The 17,906-nt window shown below is 47.0% G+C and overlaps 1 protein-coding gene across 1 annotated transcript in view; it reads right to left on the bottom strand.

Annotated features, from left to right (window-relative positions):
- Nucleotides 1-7,199, bottom strand: part of ZRANB1 (zinc finger RANBP2-type containing 1) — a 70,101-nt gene extending 62,902 nt beyond the window's left edge. Inside the window, exon 1 of the mRNA XM_074875512.1 lies at nucleotides 6,924-7,199. The gene's annotated coding sequence lies outside the window, so the exon portion shown is untranslated. The remainder of the gene's footprint in view (nucleotides 1-6,923) is intronic.
- Nucleotides 7,200-17,906: the final 10,707 nt, after the last annotated feature.

Below are 17,906 nucleotides of genomic sequence, written 5' to 3'. Positions count from 1 at the left end.
CATCCAGGGCACAACCACCAAATCCCTGCGGCATTTCACAGCCCCTGCTCCAGCAGGTAGCATCCTGGTTGACCATAGCACCAAAGATGGCAAAATTTGTTCATTAACAACATTTTTTGGACCTCTGAGTTAAGGATGACGTACTGAACTTGGTAAACAAAGCGTATGAGGTCTCACGGTTCCAATAGTTTATTAATTTGCCTCACTAATCTAATTCCCTAGACTCTTTTGGGAAAGATTAAATGAATCATATGTAGATAAGAAATGTCAGCGCAAGGGCAAAAGATGTGGAGGCCTGGCCCAGAAAAGTCAAAATTCATTAAAAAATATTGGATAAGTGTTTGGGGTGACCAGAAGCTAACATAATGAATAGCTGTTACTAGGAGGAAAATTCCTCTCTCTTCCGTATATAGGTGGAGGGCCCTATGGAAACTCCACATAAGACTATAAATGAGCATATTTTATAAAGATATCTGCTCTGTGTGAAGCTGGGAACCACAGCTTGCTGAGGGGGTTTCCATGGTACGCTTACATCTGTGGATGGGTGCCTCTGTGCTTCTGTTTTCTTAAGTACAAATACAGCTTTGCAGGGAAAGACCCAGAATTACAATGTGTGAAAATCAAAATGCTAAAACCAACTCATGGAAGCTCACCACAACCCCTGGTAAGTCAGATGTGAGATGTCTTCCCTTGTTTAGCCCTTCAGTTATGTGTGTGGTCAAGGCCACCATTAATACTTTGATATTTTCTGTAAATCAAACTGGGGAAAAGATTGGCTTTCAGATTTTCAGTAATAAAAATTTTCTCAAGTCACATACTTCAGCAGAAATTCTCAGAAATAGGCTGGAAGCCGTCCTGTAATGAAGAGCCTACAGGCAGGTTCCCAAGTCCAATTTACCTGATTTTAAAGGCGGTTGAGAAGCTTGACTAAGAGATGGATTCCAGGGTTTAACCCTTAACCACGCAGAGGCACTGGGGAGACCTGGAGCCGAGTAGGGTTTTAGGGATTCTTCCAACCAGGGGTTAACCTTTGCTTTGTGTAAATGGGCATTTCCAAAAACCCCATGCAGAATGTGCAGAGAACAAATTTATAGGGTCAGCCTCCCTATTTTCTTCCACAAAACAGACTCTCTTTTAGCAGTTGTTATGTTTAGCTCTTTTGCATGACTGAATTTCCATTCCCTAACAGCACATGATGTCCCAGCTTGGAACCACCATCAGTTTGATACTTTAAAAGGACTGCTCTCCCCTAGACTTCAAAGATTTCAGATTATAGCTTGTCAGATAACTCCCACTCCTGGTCCAAACTGCAGCTCAGTAGTTTTTCTCCCTTTGCTCTAGTATAAACCTTTTGAACAACCCTGTGAAAAGCACCAGATCCTGTACTGTCTCCACAGAAGACAATTAACCCAAGACACGGGTCAAGACCTCATCCCATCTCTTTAGGATTTAATAATCCTTTCACCATTGTGACACTTTAAAAGTCATTAACTGTTTATTTCACCTTACCTGATCTAGTGGAAGGTGTCCCTGCCCATGGCAGGGGGCTTGGGACTAAATGATCTTTACGGTCCCTTCCAACCCAAACCATTGTATGATTCTATGATTTTCAGAAAGTTTCCAACCCAGCTGCCAATATCTGCCTTACCTAAATTGAACATCACTGTCCTTTCTTACCCAGATGTCTTAGAGGGTATTGATCATGGACCACCTCAACTTCTGCTGCAAGATACATAATACCTGAAAATAATTCAGGGGGACCATTCTGAGATAAATCCTTTTTTCATTGGGAAATCTGTGGATGGGATGAAGTATTCATCAGACCCCATATTCAAAATGAGCCTAGGATAGCAAGCGGTGCTGGTGAATTTAAAGCAGATTATCCCAGCATTAAATGGCTCAGGCCACCAACACAGTCCTGCAGGAACAGAGTAAGGAGGATGGGGGACAATACCTGGACAAGTTCCTGCCCCTTCACAAAGTTTGGGCCTGGCTAGAAGATATTTTGTCCATCAGAAATCAGCCAATTTTCCAATGCCAATCCCTAACCAGGCATCTGCAGTGGAGAGCAGTGACGAGTGGTGTCCTCAGGGGTGGGTGTTGGGACTGGCGCTGTTTAACGTCTTTGTCAGTGAGATGGACAGTGGGATCGAGGCACCCTCAGCGAGTTCACCAACGACACCGAGCTGTGTGGTGCGGTGACACGCTGGAGGGAAGGGATGTGCCATCCAGAGGGACCTGGACAGGCTGAAGAGGTGGGACATGCAAACCTCATGGAGTTCAACAAGGCCAAGGGCAAGGTCCTGCCCATGGGTCGGGGCAATCCCAAGCACAAATCCAGGCTGGGCGAGGAGTGGCTGGAGAGCAGCCCCAAGAAGAAGGACTTGGGGGGTGTTGGTTGATGAGAAGCTCACCATGACCCAGCAATGCAGCCCAGGATACAGTTGGCTTTCTGGGCTGCATCCAGAGCAGTGGGGGCAGCAGGTCCAGGGAGGGGATTCTCCCCCTCTGTTCCACTCTCCTGAGACCCCCCTGCAGTGCTGTGTCCAGCTCTGGGGGCACCAACATCAGAAGGACACAGACCTGCTGGAGTGGGGCCAGAGGAGGCCATGAAGATGCTTGGGGGGGCTGGAGCACCTCCCCTGTGAGGACAGGCTGAGAGAGTTGGCGGTGTTCAGCTGGAGAAGAGAAGGCTCCGGGGAGACCACAGAGCAGCCTCCCAGGACTTAAAGGGGCTACAGGAAAGGGGGGAGGGACTCTTGATCAGGGGTGTAGGGATAGGGTGAGGGGTAATGGTTTTAAGCTGAAAGAGGGCAGATTTAGATTAGATCTAAGGAAGAAATTCTTCCCTGTGAGGGTGGTGAGGCCCTGGCACAGGTTGCCCAGAGAAGCTGTGGCTGCCCCCTCCCTGGAAGGGTTCAAGGCCAGGTTGGACAGGGCTTTGGGCAACCTGGGCTAGTGGAAGGTGTCCCTGCCCAGGGCAGGGGGTTGGAACTAGATGATCTTTAAGGTTCCTTCCAACCCAAACCAGTCTCTGATTCTATGAATAAAACACAGTTACTTCCTGGAACATTAAGGCTTTTGCTTTGCAGAGATCAACTTTTTCCCTGCATGAAGCCAGCTGCATTTTAAGAGGTTGGCTATGCTGTGCAGGAGTGCATTCATTTCCACGCAGAACCAATGGGATCCACCATCACTTGCCTCATGCTCAGTGTTTCTCTGCAGCTGCACCGAGCTGCAGTTTAAAACATTGCATCTACTTGACTCTCGCATCCTTCTGTGAGGGATTTTACTATTGTCTCTATGTTTCTCTGCTGAAGCAGCAGTGGGCTGGATTTCTGATCAGCCCAGTAGTGAAGGGCAGGCAAGGTGCAAGGGCTTCTTCGGGTGGCTGCCCATGGCATTTGGGAGACACAGCCTGGACGGAGGGGATTGCTGCAGGTCTCAGTGAGGCACCATGCCATGTGTGTCAGACGCCTCGGGACATTTAAGATTGCTGAGATCCCCCAAGAAGGAGCGCTTGGCGGGGGGGTAGGTGGGCATCGGCTGTCAAACGGTAATCCGTGCTGCAGCAGTGACTCAGTGAAGAGTTTTGGGGTAATTATTTCTCTCTCTGCTCTTACCCACATAAAGGGGCTATATGGTTCACTAACAGAGATCCTGAAGTGGAGAAGTTTAATACCTTCAGCAGAAGAATCAGCCTTAAGTTTGTCTCTACCGACTACACAGCAGTGGTCAGAAATGTCATTTAACTGCATGTCCCATCATGCCCGGGGAGCCATGCGTCCCGCTGCATCCACACCTCACTCACCCGGCTCCCCGCTCTCTCCCGCTGCATTAATCAGACCTTTTCCAAAGACATTTACTAGCTCTTTCCCTGTTCAAAATCCTAAAATAATTGTCAGTAGCTATTTAAAGCCCTTCACAGACCAGTGCACCACGGGTACAAACAAAACCCTTCTGGGTCAGCCCAGCCTGGCTGTTTATAAACAGGACACAAAAAAGGACAGTCACATTGCCCAGATAAGCACAGACACTCCTGCTCATCAAGAACATCCCCGGAGGTTTGTGTGGCCAAGCCCATGGGTCATGCAACTGCGCTTTATTCATCTGCCTAGGTCATAGCCAGAACAGGCATCACAGGTCTGGGTAATGCTCGGTGTACCTGGAGACATTTGCAGCTTGATGAAAATATTTCTTCAAACACACCCGAGCAGCAGCCCATGGGAATAGGACCTCTACATCTTTTGGGGGATGCTGTGTCGCTGCTGCAGGGGTGCAGCCTGCAGGAAAATGCAGCAATGCTGCTCGGGGCAGTAAATCAGCAGCTCTGGGCTTCATATCCAGAGAAGGAATGTGAAAACATGGGCATGGAAAACAAGCAGGCTGTCCGAGTGAGCCACAGAGGCATCCGAGCTGTAACTCTGGCCTATGGTTTACTCCAGAGTTTAACAAACCATAAAACAGATTACAAAAACTTTCTGCAAATGGAAAGGGGAATTAGAAATACAGAGAATTTCTTGCCATAAACACTAACCAGTGCACAAATGTCAACAGAAAATCTTCAAAGTGGTGGAAGGTCATTCCTATAAATAAATCATCCTGGCCCTGAGGAGCCCTACGGAGCTTCCCAGGATATATGCATCCCGGCAAATTGGATCTGCCCTGAAAGAGGAGACAGGTAATGACCGCTCCTTTCAATGCTGCAGGAACTGAGAGTTTAAATGGGACCAACAATAGCTACTCCATTTTTTAATCTCTCTGATGAATAATGCAGTGCATTCAATAAGACGATGGGCAATGTGTTCCAACAAACTGATATCAAATACCAGTGGTGCTGGCGGACCCAGGACTGTCTCTTCATTCAGAGGATAAAAGCAGAGATGGATCCACTTAACGTGAGTTGGATTTGCACGCTTGGATGTGCTGGGGTGCACACATTTAGCCAAGTAGGCATCTAGTGCCCACATGCAACTACGTGGCTTGAGCGGGGTATCAAACCTGACATAGGCAGTCGTGCAAATACCTGCTGTACAGCAATGAGCAGAAAAAAGTACACTAAATTATTTCCACCCAACCTCATGGCATGCCGTGCAGATGTGAGCCGATCGAATAGGCAATCTTTCTACGTGGCTTAAGGACCAACAAAGAGGCAGCTGCTTCGGTGGCTCAGTGTCTGAGAATTGATCTGAAAACAAAAATAACCAGCTGGCAGATTGGGTACCACATGGGGGGTGATGCCCAAGCCACAGAAGCACATTACGTGGGTTACACGGGACAAATAGCCCAGGGCTACGTGGTCTGGGTTTGGCTGCGTGGCATGCTGTGTGCTGCTGTGAGTAAAAATCATCCGGGGGTGAAAGGAAAAAGAAATATTTAGGGAATCATCTGATTCTATGTTTTAATGTTTATGCATTGCAGAGCTTACTATAAACTATTTTGTAAGCAGAAATTTAAATGCTGAAGAGAGAAAGCATTAGGGCTAATGCAAGCACTGTGAGTCACGCAGGGATTGCGTGTCTTGTGATCAACTTCCACGGCTATTACACTAAAACTACTTGCTGTTCTTCCGGAAAATAATTGCATTTGAAAGAATAAAGCAAAATTATTTTTTCAAAGTACTATTACTCTATCCTCATCCTAAAGCTTCTGCTGACCTTCAATAGCACAGATCAGATCCACGCCACACCTTTTAACCTCAACCCACTTTAAAATATTAATCCTTATGCATGGCACAGCATTATTATCCCCTTTCTGGGGCTGGCGAAAGCGTGGCAGGGAGATGGGCTGAGCCGCTGGAGCTGCAGCGAGCAGGGGGTGATGCACTACAACCGTGTTTTAAAGAAAACCCCTCACCTCAGACAGAGTGCTAGCTCTTGCCTCTGCCCAGCAGAGAAAGCGGGACAGGGGTGATGATGTGCTGGGCAGAATAAGGGGCTGGGGCAGGGGTGAGGTCAGTGCTCAGCTCCTGGGGCAAATCCAGGAGGGTGGCAGCACCCCAGCACACGTCAAGCTGACTAAACCTGTTACAAAGTAGAAAGGCTTTTACTGCCATGTCTATCCTGTTTGGGAAAAAAAAAATAAATACAACTGTTATGATATTCCCATGCTAAAATGATCTTTGCCATTTTTTCAGTTAACATTAAAAAATAGCTACATCGAGATGCAAATCAACCTCTGTTTTTAATTATTTTGCTTTGGAAAAGAGAAGGGATGGGGAAGGTTTCCAAGTGAGAGAGAACTGCATTAAAAGAGGGAACATGTGCTTTATGATTATTTTTCATAAAGGATGAGAATTGTTGATTAACCTGAAAATATGGCAGGAAAGGTTCACTGTGGACTGAAAAGGGTTTTCTCTCAGAAACGGGAGAATTTATGATCAATAGCCAGTTTAGATTCTGTAATGAGCTCAATTGAAAATGGGTGGTAGACACGTTCACATCCTACAGTAGCGTTAGATGGATGAAGCAACCTCCTCCCTAACTTCCCACGTCTTATCAAATACTGTGCAATCAAGAGATGTTGCCACTAGCAACGACGAGTGTTTCACCTGTTTGAAGGTCTTTGTCTCCTTTGCCTTAGCTGCTTCCTGGGCCTTCATCCTGCTGCACATGGCATATCGCCAAAGGCTCTGCACTTCACGGTCTGTCCTTTCTTTTCCTTTCAGGAAAGAATAGGACAGGGCAGAATAGGATAGTTGGAGGGGACCTACAAATGATCATCTAGTCCAACTGCAATGGGACAGCGTGGGATAGTCCATTAAAACTGGGGAGCCCCAAGAAGAGACCGAGTGAAGCTGTCCAAGGACTTGGTAGCTCATCTGTCCTTCTAGTTATGAAATCAGAAACTGCCAGGTCACATTCTGAAAACGAATGTGCGTATATCTTTCATCAGACATAAGCCAAGCGACACAGGGACCTTACCTTCTCCCAGGTGTAGCCAGCAGCGACCTTCAGTCTTTGAGTCTTCAAATAGATCCCATGCCCTGGTGTTCAAAATACTCACCCCAGTCGGTTTCACTCGGTGAAACGTTTTCTGAAGAGTTTATTAAAATGTAGAAAACAAAATGAAAACTGCAGCTGGGATTTTTAGTGAATAAATGATGTTAATAGTTGTAAACATTTTTTAAAAACTTAAGCTGTTCTATTTTAAAAAAACCCTCATCTGTTTTTACCAGTGGATCTTCTCCACGAATACGCTTCGCACTCCTCCAGCCTCCCCCCAAGGGAAGACAGCCAAAGCCGCGCTGCAGACAGCAGTTGTCAAGACAGTCTCCGATTTAAATAGGGGCTAGGTCATTTAATGCTTTACAGATGGTAAACAGCACATTACATTTCACCGGGAGATAAGCTGGCAGATGCTGCTGACGGCCGGCAGCAGCGGGCAGGCTGCCACGTCACCGCGGCCGCGCTCGGCTCTCTGCACCCTCCAGAGTCAGCACCCGGCACCTGCCGAGGACCCAACCTGCTCCTCCTTGGGGACCTCTCCCGCACATCCCAGCTCTCCGTCTCTGTGCTTGTTCCATTAGTGATCAACCGCACCATTCATCTAGCCGGACTGAAGTGCAGGCTGTCAACACCAGCTCTTCCTAAACACTGCTTGGTTTTCCTAAAGGTCTCATCTATGCATAAAACATCCTGAAAGACGGAGACCAAAGGGATGATAAATGTGCTGATCTGCTCTTCCAGCACCTGCTAAAAAGTTGCGCTCAACTTTATTCCATTTAGTACTTTCTGGATTCTCTCGCCTTCCCCTGAAAAACATTTTCTTTGCTGTTATTCTGAATCCATTTTTGAAATGACAACTCTGAAGGACTTGAGTCAGTGCCTTTTGTAACTAACTAAAAAGAAAAAGAGTAGATGAAATATCTGCAGAGAAATGTGATGGAGCAAAATGAGCATCAGCACAATAGCAGGTGTCAGCCTGAAAGTATTTCTGGAAAAGGGAAAAGCACAGAGCATTCGTATCAGAGACGTTTTGATTATAATTCCCCCCCACAATGACTGTGCAGTTACAGCTAAGAATTATTCAAAGGTATTAAAAATGATCATTCAAAAAAAAAAAAAAAGAAAAAAGACTATGTAAGGCAGACCAGCACTTTCTGTCAGGTCAGGTACCGAGCCACCAGTTATCCACCTCCATAAGATAATCACATCGTATTCATGAAATGCTGTATCTAACAAGCCTTCGAATGTGGCTGGAGTTTGCCACTGTTGGGCATTCACTTTAAAGCGTTTATATGCTTTTTTCCAAATGACATGCAAGGGTTCTCTGTCTGTGGGCTCCTCTTTCAGAAACTAAATCCCCTTTTTCACTTAGCAATACTCTGCCAAAATGCAGTCCTCTGCTTGCTGCTGGTCAGTGCGTCACAGAAAAGCTTCCCTTTTCTTTGGAATAAAGTATTTTCAGTTGAAAGGGACCTACAATGATCATCTAGTCCAATCCTTTGCATAGGATTTCTTTTAAAAATGAAATTTCCTACTTTAAAGGGAAAAGGCACAATTATGACCTGAAACCAGTGGAATAAAAGTGGGGTTACATACGCAGAGAATACCCTCAAAGATCTGCTCCTGAGACAGTCTGTGATGATGAATGGGACTCGGAGAGCGGCTCTGGTCAGCTCGCAGGACCACCTTTCTCCGATTCCAACCCTGCGTTGCAAAGCCAGGCTTTGGATGCTCGCTCCGGTATGAGCAGAGTCTGTTCCCAGTGTGACCTACATCTGTTGTGAGAGCCACCAAGGTCCGTGAACATGACTCGCGCCCACTCCTGCACCCAAAGGTCTCCCAGGAGGAGCTGTGCAAATCGTCTGACTCGCCGTGCCGAATGCCGTCGCTCTACGTGCCTTCCCCTCAGCAGGGCTTTCTTCTCCCTGGCTACCCACTGGCTGAAGACGATTCCTGCAAACCCTTTCGGCTCTGCCTGGATGTCTTCAAACATTCCCCAGGTGCTCTTCGAGTCTGGGAGTACTTCAGAGGAACAGTCTGCATGGAGCAAGTCGCAGGAGGTTTGCCCTGTGTCCTGGGTGAGCAAAGCCCAGCTGGTCCAGAGGGTTAGCTCAGATCAGCAGAGCCCATTTGTGCCTGCTTTCCTGCACTGGAATTGAATCATCACTCACTGGAGAAAATTAGAAGAGAGCCAGCTGCATCCTGCTCTCTGCCTGGCTCGCAAGCTGTGGCTAACTTAATTCCACCCCACTGTGCTCGGAGCTGCAGATCTGCACCTTCACCCCCAGCCTGCACCGGTGTAACCTGTCACTGCCAGGAGGGAGATGGGGCTTCCCAACAGACTCTGAAGGATGCTGCTGCATCTCTGCGTCCTGCACGAGGACCTAAACCTGCAGATGTACGAGGCTGCATGGTCTGTGTTGCTCTGAAAAACTGAGAAGTTTATCTTCCTTTGTCCATTCAATAGGCTTCTAGGCCTCCAGGTGAAGCCATTGTAGCTGCTCCCCAGCTCTCTCACGAGTCTTCCAGCCAATGCAGGCACAAGCTGTGATGCAGGCAGTGAAAAAGAAAAGAAACCTGATCACAGATTTAAAACCAAAAAAAAACCCCAAACCAAAACAAGAAAAAAATTAGCTGTTTCAGGGTTTTTACTAAATCAAGACAAATAAGTATAAAGAAGATGAATACAACCCCTTGTGGGGAGAAGCTCTTTAACAGATAGATGAAATCTCTCTGATGTAGCATTGCTACCCCACACAGCTTCACTGAATGCCTTCACTACGCCATGGTTCAGTGAAATCATCTCCAATGAACTCTCTTCTATTGCCTCCCAAAACAGATGAGTTTCTCCTGAACACTACCAGTCCAGGACTGATAATCCTGAAACCTGCCAGAAACTTTGGGCAAGTTATCAAACACCAGAACAAACCTCTCATCTCTTGCTTTGCAGCTAGTGAATGCAACTTCAAAACAGTATTCATAAAGAAAATAAAATTTTCAGTGTCCCTCTTCTCAACTAGAGCTCAGATGGAACTTTGGACCCGCACAAATAATTTTAACACTTGAGTCTTTCACTCAGATCATATTAAAATTGCAGCACCCTGCAGCCATAATGTATGCTGTAACATGTTCTAGAGACAGGTAAAAAACTAAATGCTATTCTCAGAGATTAGCTCCATCTATAAAAGTTATCCATCAAAGTAATTACATGGACCCAAAGTCCTATAAACACATTGTATCATCACCTGGTCACCTGCAAAATTCCACCTCCTGGCTAGAAACTGGCTTGAATGCAGTTTGGCAGCTCTGAGTCTCCTCTAGATCACTCATTAGTCAAAAAATCCCCAAAGTTAAAATAAAGCAACTTTCCTCTCGTGCATTTATGAGGGTCATCCAACTTGTTGGATTTAAAACTTCACCAAAAAGTAGTTTGAGAGCTGCCAGTGAATCCTGAGTTGGCTTTAAAGCTTATTTGCTACCATGGTCTCATACCCTGGAGCCCTGTCGATACCCTCATAGTGATCTGTAAAGACAAATAAATGAAAAATCCCCAAACTATTCAGATTCAGAAAGAGTATTTGTGGCGCTACTTTCAGCGAGATGCTGGAAAAAATAAAAGTAAAGTCGCATCTGTTTGGAGAAAATTCAAGTTTTGAATGCATTGGTTGACTGGATTGTGTTGGTTAGCAAACCCAACGGGAGCCTGCAGCTGAAAAGCATGACAAGGGTAGGCTGTTCTTCACAAATTAACTCAGTTTTTCTCTCAAAACCACACTGGGAACAAATATCCACTGCCCTGAAAGACTTCTTCCTGCTCCATGAGCACATTGGTCTGCTGTTGTAGTGGAGGCTGGCACAGATTTTGTTTTGGAAAAAGAGATCTTCCTTGAACATCTACCAGCAGACAGAAGCAGTGAGACAGATCAGTGTTGAGGTCACCCAAGGTGAAGAGCGCCTTATCCCAAGTCCATGTTCAAAGCATGCGAGCTATTTGCAGCCTCCTGTGGTTGATCTCCAAATATAGGCCCAAATATATTCAGTGAGACACTCTGGCACGTGCCTCCTCTCAAGTACACAAACTGTCCCATCACAGTGCGTGGTGTAAGATGAAGCTTGTGATTCAGCGTTGGCCTGGAGATGCCAGCCCTGTTTTTGCTCTCCCTTCGGCCAGGGAAAATTCAGAGGGAAAATAATTGTACAGAAGGGGGATGGAGCTGGCCTGGGGTTTTTGCAAGCTTCCCTGGCTCAGGCAGCCTTGGTGGGACATGCGAGAGCAGAGGGCAAAGCTTCTCTTGCTGCAGTTCCCTGGGAGGGAACATCCCATTTGGCAGCAGGATCTTCCTCCCATCCCAGACACACACCCTGTTCAATTTGCCATCACTGCTTCAGATGTACATACCCGCCCAACGAGTAACTGGGATAGCACAGCCAATGCTGGGAAGGCAAAACTAAACACAGCCCCACCAGTAAAAATATGCTGCACCGATGGTCTGAGGCCATCTCTCAGAATCAGAAGTGGAGAGCTTCCTTATTTTTGGAGCATTTTATGCAAATGACACCTCACCACAGGGGCATTTCCCCCTGGGTGCAGCTGAATCCCTGCCGGGACAGCCCTGGAAAACCAGGGGCCATCCCAGCAGAAGTGCCTGGGGGACTCTGAACGCCCTCAGGGAGCTCTTTCAGGGGCCAAATAAGTGTAAGCACATCTTTTGGTTTGTTTTTTTGTTGTTTTTTTTTTTTTTTTTCCGTTTCATGGAGGGGAGCACTGCTGCATACACCCAAAAAGAATTTTTAAAAATCATGTCCTGGCAAAGGCTGTTTGGGGAACAGGTTTCTTGGAAAATCAGGGTCTGCTCCACTTCCATACAGGTGCTCTCACAAATTCCGCAGGAGGAATTTTAAAGTATCTTTTTTCCTTTTAAATGACTGAGTTCTGGTGGTTTAGGCTCAATCTGAGTGTCTGTGTGAACATCCTACCCCCCCTCGGTATTTCCACAATCCTAAGTCTCCTGCTTCAGTAAAAGGAAGATACTAGTATTTGCAATGCATTAAAGCACCGTAGAAAAGAAAAACAAAACAAAAAACCACCCAAAAACCCCAAACCAACCCTACCCAGGCTCCTCACATCATCCCTGGCAAGCAGGTCAGAGCTGTTTGCAGAAAACCAGAAACAAACTGAGATTCAGCCATGCCCTCAGCCTGCTGGGGTTGAGCTTGAAATGCAAACTCCTGGCTGTCATTTTTCTGCTCGCAGATAAAAGCAGCAGAGTGCACACTGGGATGGAGCCTGACTTCAGTCGGCTTCATGATCCATCTCATTTGGAAGGCACGCACAGGGCTGTCCTGCAAGGAGAAACACGCCTAGCAGTCCCCAGCCATCACACAGAAGAGAGCAAGGCATCTTTTACACCAACAGCAGAGCTCTTGCACTGCTGCCCACCCATGTACAATGGCGTTTGAGCACCCAGGGCCCGGCAGACAAAAGCCAGGGCAGAGGATGCCAGCGGTGTCATGGTAACAATGGCAAGATGCTCCCTCAGTGCTCAGCATCACCCGTGCCACCATGGGGAATCGCTGTTTTATGGCCTCGCTCCCCAAACCGGCCTTTTGCCGCTGCGGCAGGAACTTAAGACTGGCTCTTAGGAAGTATTTCTTTCCAGAAGGGGTTGTTGGGCGTTGGAATGGGCTGCCCAGGGCAGGGGGGGAGTCCCCATCCCTGGAGGGGTTGAAGAGTCGGGTTGACCCAGCGCTGAGGGATCTGGTGGAGTTGAGAACGGTCAGTGTGAGGTTCATGGTTGGACTGGAGGAGCTTCAAGGTCTTTTCCAACCAAGATGATTCTGTAAGGTTGTGGTGAGGCTGTGTGCAGCCAAGAGAGACCTGGGTGGGGTGATCGTGCTTGGAAGCAGGAAGTGAGACACGATTAGCAGGGCAACGTGCACTGGAGATGCTAATCCCACAGCAATAAGCCTTGCAGCAGCACGGCCAAAGACAGGGTCGATGGCCAAGTCCTTGGCAGACCGGGCATGACCCATCTCAAGCCTCTACAGGGATGGAGGTACCAGCAGTCTGATGCAAGTGCACTTGCAGTGCTCCCTCCTTCCCTCATTGTGTGGGACCAGCAAGGTTGTTGATGTTCTGCACAAGCTTTTTTGTGTGGAAAACTGGCTTGAGAACAGCTGGTGGTGGCCTCAGCTAGCCCCATGGTAGAAGGCTCCAAAAGCCTCAGTCACCAGGAAGGCATCCCACCACGTCCCCTTGGGCATCTCCCTGGCACCTCCCAGGATTAGGAAGAGATTAGTTAAAACTGAAGTTAGAGACCCGTTGCGTGCAAGGACGCTGGATTTTCAGAGCTTGCTCAGGGCACAGGAGCAGGGCTGCCAGGTTAAAGAGGAGAAACCTCTGTCTTTTCAGCTCCTGCATGCCACGTGGCGCCATGAGACTCTTGGCAAACAGCTCCCCTCCATCACCTGTGCTGAAATCAGGAGAAAAATCCGTGTGTATACCCTGGTGCTGGTAGCTGGTGGGCTCATCCCCAAGGAGCAGCAGGGCTGCAAAGCGAAGGTTGCTCTGCAGAGATCTGGGGGACTTTGTTACTCACAGAACAGCGTCTGTCTCACGCAAAAATAGCTGGTACCCTCCCATTCTCTGCAAGTGTCACAGAAAAAATTAAAAAAAAAATCATCAAGTTTTGAAGCAGATACAAGTCAGACTACATGAGGATAGAAAAGATTGCATGAGTGACGGTTTTCAGAAGAAAACTAAAAGGAAAGCCCTTCTTGCTGCCAGTAAAGCTCAGCCTGTTGCCATCAGATGCCAGACGTTTCGATTCAAGAGCAAGGTGCTTCGGCACCAGCATCCTACTGGGCTCCTCCTTGGTCCATCTCAGTGGTGGATAAAGCCCTGTCTCTCTACATCCCTGAAGGCTCAGCTGCCGCTCCAACAGCTGCTTCATAAAAGTGCATATATGTGCAAAAAAGCATAATCTTAAAGCTGTTGGTAGATGTGCACCTGACAGCAGCGCAAACATCACTTTGCAAGCGTCTGAATTACACACAACATATTTCTTTCCATCTGGAAATGCTACTGGGTTTTGTTACCCAAAATTTAAAATTAAATTGTGAAAGTATTTTAGATGAAAAGGGAATGAAAGCTCACGGGTTTTCAGGCAATACAAAAAAGTAGGCTGAAAAACTCTGAGATTGGCTCCTTTCTAAAAGGGAACCAATGTATCAATGAGTCCTAAAAGACTCACACTCTCAAACAAGTAAGGAATAAAGCCTAAGAGGAAATAAAAATAAACAGCTAGGCTTGAATTTAACTTGGCATTAATAAAGCTTTAGAAAGGATTAGGTTAAGCTTAAAAAACACATTTAGTTTGATTCAGCAACTTGTTTGGGTTTTCCTTCCAACCGGGGAGAGCTGGCCCCAGGTCTCTGTGTGCAGTGCCACCGGGCTGGCCCAGTGGCCACAGGCAGGGCGGGAGCCGGTGGCTCACGAAAAGCAGCCGGCAAGGAGACACCGTAGGGCTGTGGGTGGGATGGGCACTCGCTTGGACAGGGTGGATGGAGCTCTGTCCCCACGTGCATTGGGTTGTGCGAGTAACTGTGGTAAACATACATTAACCTGAAACCAAAAGTAATTCTGCATCTTGAAGGAAGTTGCACTCGGTCATTGCACAAGTGCGATCATTCTGGCTTCATTTGCATTTATTTGATTAAAACAGCTTCAGACGCTGCTCTGCTTCTTCACAGCCACTCTACTCTACTAGGGATAAAATCTTCCCCGTTTCCATGGCCTCACGTTACAACCAAGAGAAGCCCTCACTCTTACTGCTGCAATCCCATTACAGTTTGCATTAACATTGAAAATGAAAGCCTAGCATTTATTATAAGCATTACAATAAAGAGTAAGGGCCTGCCTTTGAGACCTTGAACTGAGCCCAGCTCAAGTTCTCAAAGACAGACAGATTTTAAGCTCTTCAAAGCAAGGACCAGTCTAACAAAACAGGGATGAAGGGACAGTAGAGAAGTTCCCTCGCACACAGAGCAGGGCAGGGGTAGAGGGAGGAAGAGCGTTTTGTCCTCCAGACGCATTCAGCATCCCATCCCTCTAACTTTGCAGTGCCCTCAGATCAAACCCAACCATGAAATGGAAAAATAAAATCAACACAGTTGTGCTTAATGACAGACATGAACAATAAAACAGAGAAAATAACATTTGAGCCACATGCTGTGAAATCATGGTTACAAGGGACTTGATACCAACCTGTTTCTCTTGCTGAGGAGGGACTTCTCAGATGTGATTCCTGAGAGCAAAGGATGAAACAAGCTACGCTGAAGTTTCTAGAACTACATAAAGGGAATCACTTGGGTTTCCATGCAATGCTGGGTGTTACAAACATGGATTTCTGCTGATACAGACTATAACCTGCACCAGAATAAGCTCAAGATCAGAGCAATCCTACCGCTCTGCCTCCTCCACCGTGGTGGCTCCGGTGTTACAAAGGGACTTACTGTACGATTGGGGCTGGCACGGGGAGCTCGCGGTGTCTGGAAATCCTTGATTTGAAGGGGACAAGCCTGTCAAAATCCTGGGTGTTAATTCAACACCAGGTGTTTTTCAAACGACCCTTTCTCACAATGCTGAAGGCCAAGGCTGTTTTTTAAACCTCACCAAATCAATTGCCTTCCTCGGGAACATCAGCACAGAAGTAATGACCGAGATAAGTCCCATCCCCTGTCCCCATCGATTGTCCACAAAACATCTCCACACACCGTAGAAATGATCACTTGCTGCTTGATATTTATTTAGTGCTTCACCTGCTTTGAATTGCAAGCGCCATGATAAATGAACTGAGTTCCCTGGCTCCTCCACTGCATGGGTAAGTAGCTCGGTATGAACTACCAAAATTAGAGTGATTTTTCACAGCAGTGCTCACTGAATCACTGCTAAAGCATCTATGCCTTTTCCTGCACCACAGTACAGCAGAACCCACTCCTTTATTCTTGTGGATTTACCAGCTTTTCCAGCACCAAGGCACAGGTAGGTTTTTGGGGATGGGCTCAACAGGCAGAGTTAGAATTTGGGTATAAAAGCTTGATTTAAGGATTTCAGTCCAAAATGATCAGGTCAGCAGGATGTAGGCAAATATTTCCCTGCTAGCAACCTGTGGGAGAGCAGTTAAAAATGGGAATAGCAGTGCTAGGCTTCATTATTTCCTAGGGAAAGGCACCATGGTTGGTCTCACTGGGTTAAGATCCCTTAAACATACCAAAGCCAACAACTCATCTGGGTTTGGACAGTTAGCAACCACACATAAATGGCAGAGTGTGCCACCCCCCTCCTCAGCCACTTCCACTGAGCAGCCAAGGGATTGACCAGGAGCAGGAATTGGTAACAAACCTGCTGCTAAAATAACAGCCTTAATCCTACCAAAGCACCTGGATTAGGCATTTACAAGGATAACAGGCACATCCCTCTCTGTTCTACCAGTGCTTCTCCAACAGGATGAGGAGTGCGAGGGCTGTGCAGTCTCCCCGTGGGAGCTCGGTCCCCCAGGCCCTCTAGTCAGGTTATCTTCTCATTTTCTGTTCAGGGAGTTACTGCATGGCACTCTGAAATTTGAGGCAGGATCTAGGATTAAAAGAGCCAGAGGCCTTCCTTGCTAAAGTGAGTTGGAGTAGTATTCTTCATCCTCTCTCTAAATTCTGATAATCCTGTTTGCCTAGAGGACACAGTTCCTACTTTGCAGCTGCAATACTGTGCTGTTGCAACTGTTTTCTCCTTCTACACCACGTTCTTTGTTAAAATAAATCCCTGTGGTTTCCCTGGGCTCCTTGCATTACCCAACCACCCTCGGCAGCAGGGAGATTGCATTTCTCATGCTTTCTGAGAGTGTATGAGGTCCATCACGGACGTGCAACCAAGTATTTCCAGGTTTAGAGGAAAATGAGTGACCTGAGCAGCTGAAACAAAGGCCAGAGGAGTCTAGTGTTATAAAGACAGACAGGGAAATTTCTTAAATTTAGGCAACAATTATAGTTCTTACCTAAAGGAGAGGTGCAGGTGGTTTAGTTGGGAAGCATGGGCAGGTTCATCACCATCCTGCCACGCAGGGGTTGGCAAGAGACCAGCCACCACCTCCCGCACCTGGCAGTAACGCAGTGGGTGGACATCATAACCTTCTGTGACTGCTTGTACGGCGTTTGAGAGCCTTCAGTGGAAGGGCAACGCTGGAAACGATGTCCCCAGCGTGTGAGGAAGTACAATGCAAGAGACAGACTTAAGGAGAGACGGTGGGAGGACTCACCCGGTGTTCAATTAGCAGCTTGGGAATCAAGACTCCCACCTCCAGCTCCGCGGCTGATGCACATTGGTACTTGTCAAAAGTTCAGCTTTCCGTTCTTTCAAGTGTTCAGGGCTGTATTAAATTTAACATCACTACGTTAAGAGTTATTCTTAGCAAGTGTCATCTAGCTTAATATACTCAAATTCAGCAGAGCAATAATCTTTCTGCACACCAATTGTATTATTTCACGTGACAGCCAGCAAATGAATGGTCCAGACCTGCAAGAGCTCAGAGAAACTAAGAGGTGAGAGGTTTGATTGCCAGCTGGAATCTGGTCCAAAATAAAAACTTATGTCAGTTTAGCGCTGGTTGAAGTTGGGGGTCATGGTCCTGCTCACGCTCCCCTTTCTGGATGTTCAACAAGCAGCTGGGTGTGGGTTCCCATTTTACATTCCCACTTCTCTGAGGTCTCCCCAAGATTGGGCTGCCTTGTCCTCAACCTGCCCACCTCCCATACATTTCCTAGATGACTCTTTACACTTCTGCTAAATTTCTGAACAAAGATCACAGCAATACCTTAATAGTGTTCAGTAAATCAGTGTATACAATTTATCCTCTATCTTCACCAACTCCTGGGAACTTCTTGGGTCCAACTGGTGCTCTAAGCAAC

This window comes from Strix uralensis, chromosome 7 (genome assembly GCF_047716275.1).
Source record: "Strix uralensis isolate ZFMK-TIS-50842 chromosome 7, bStrUra1, whole genome shotgun sequence".
Lineage (NCBI taxonomy): Eukaryota > Metazoa > Chordata > Aves > Strigiformes > Strigidae > Strix > Strix uralensis.
Note: the sequence above shows the minus strand (reverse complement) of the source record. Positions and strands in the feature narration are given on the sequence as shown.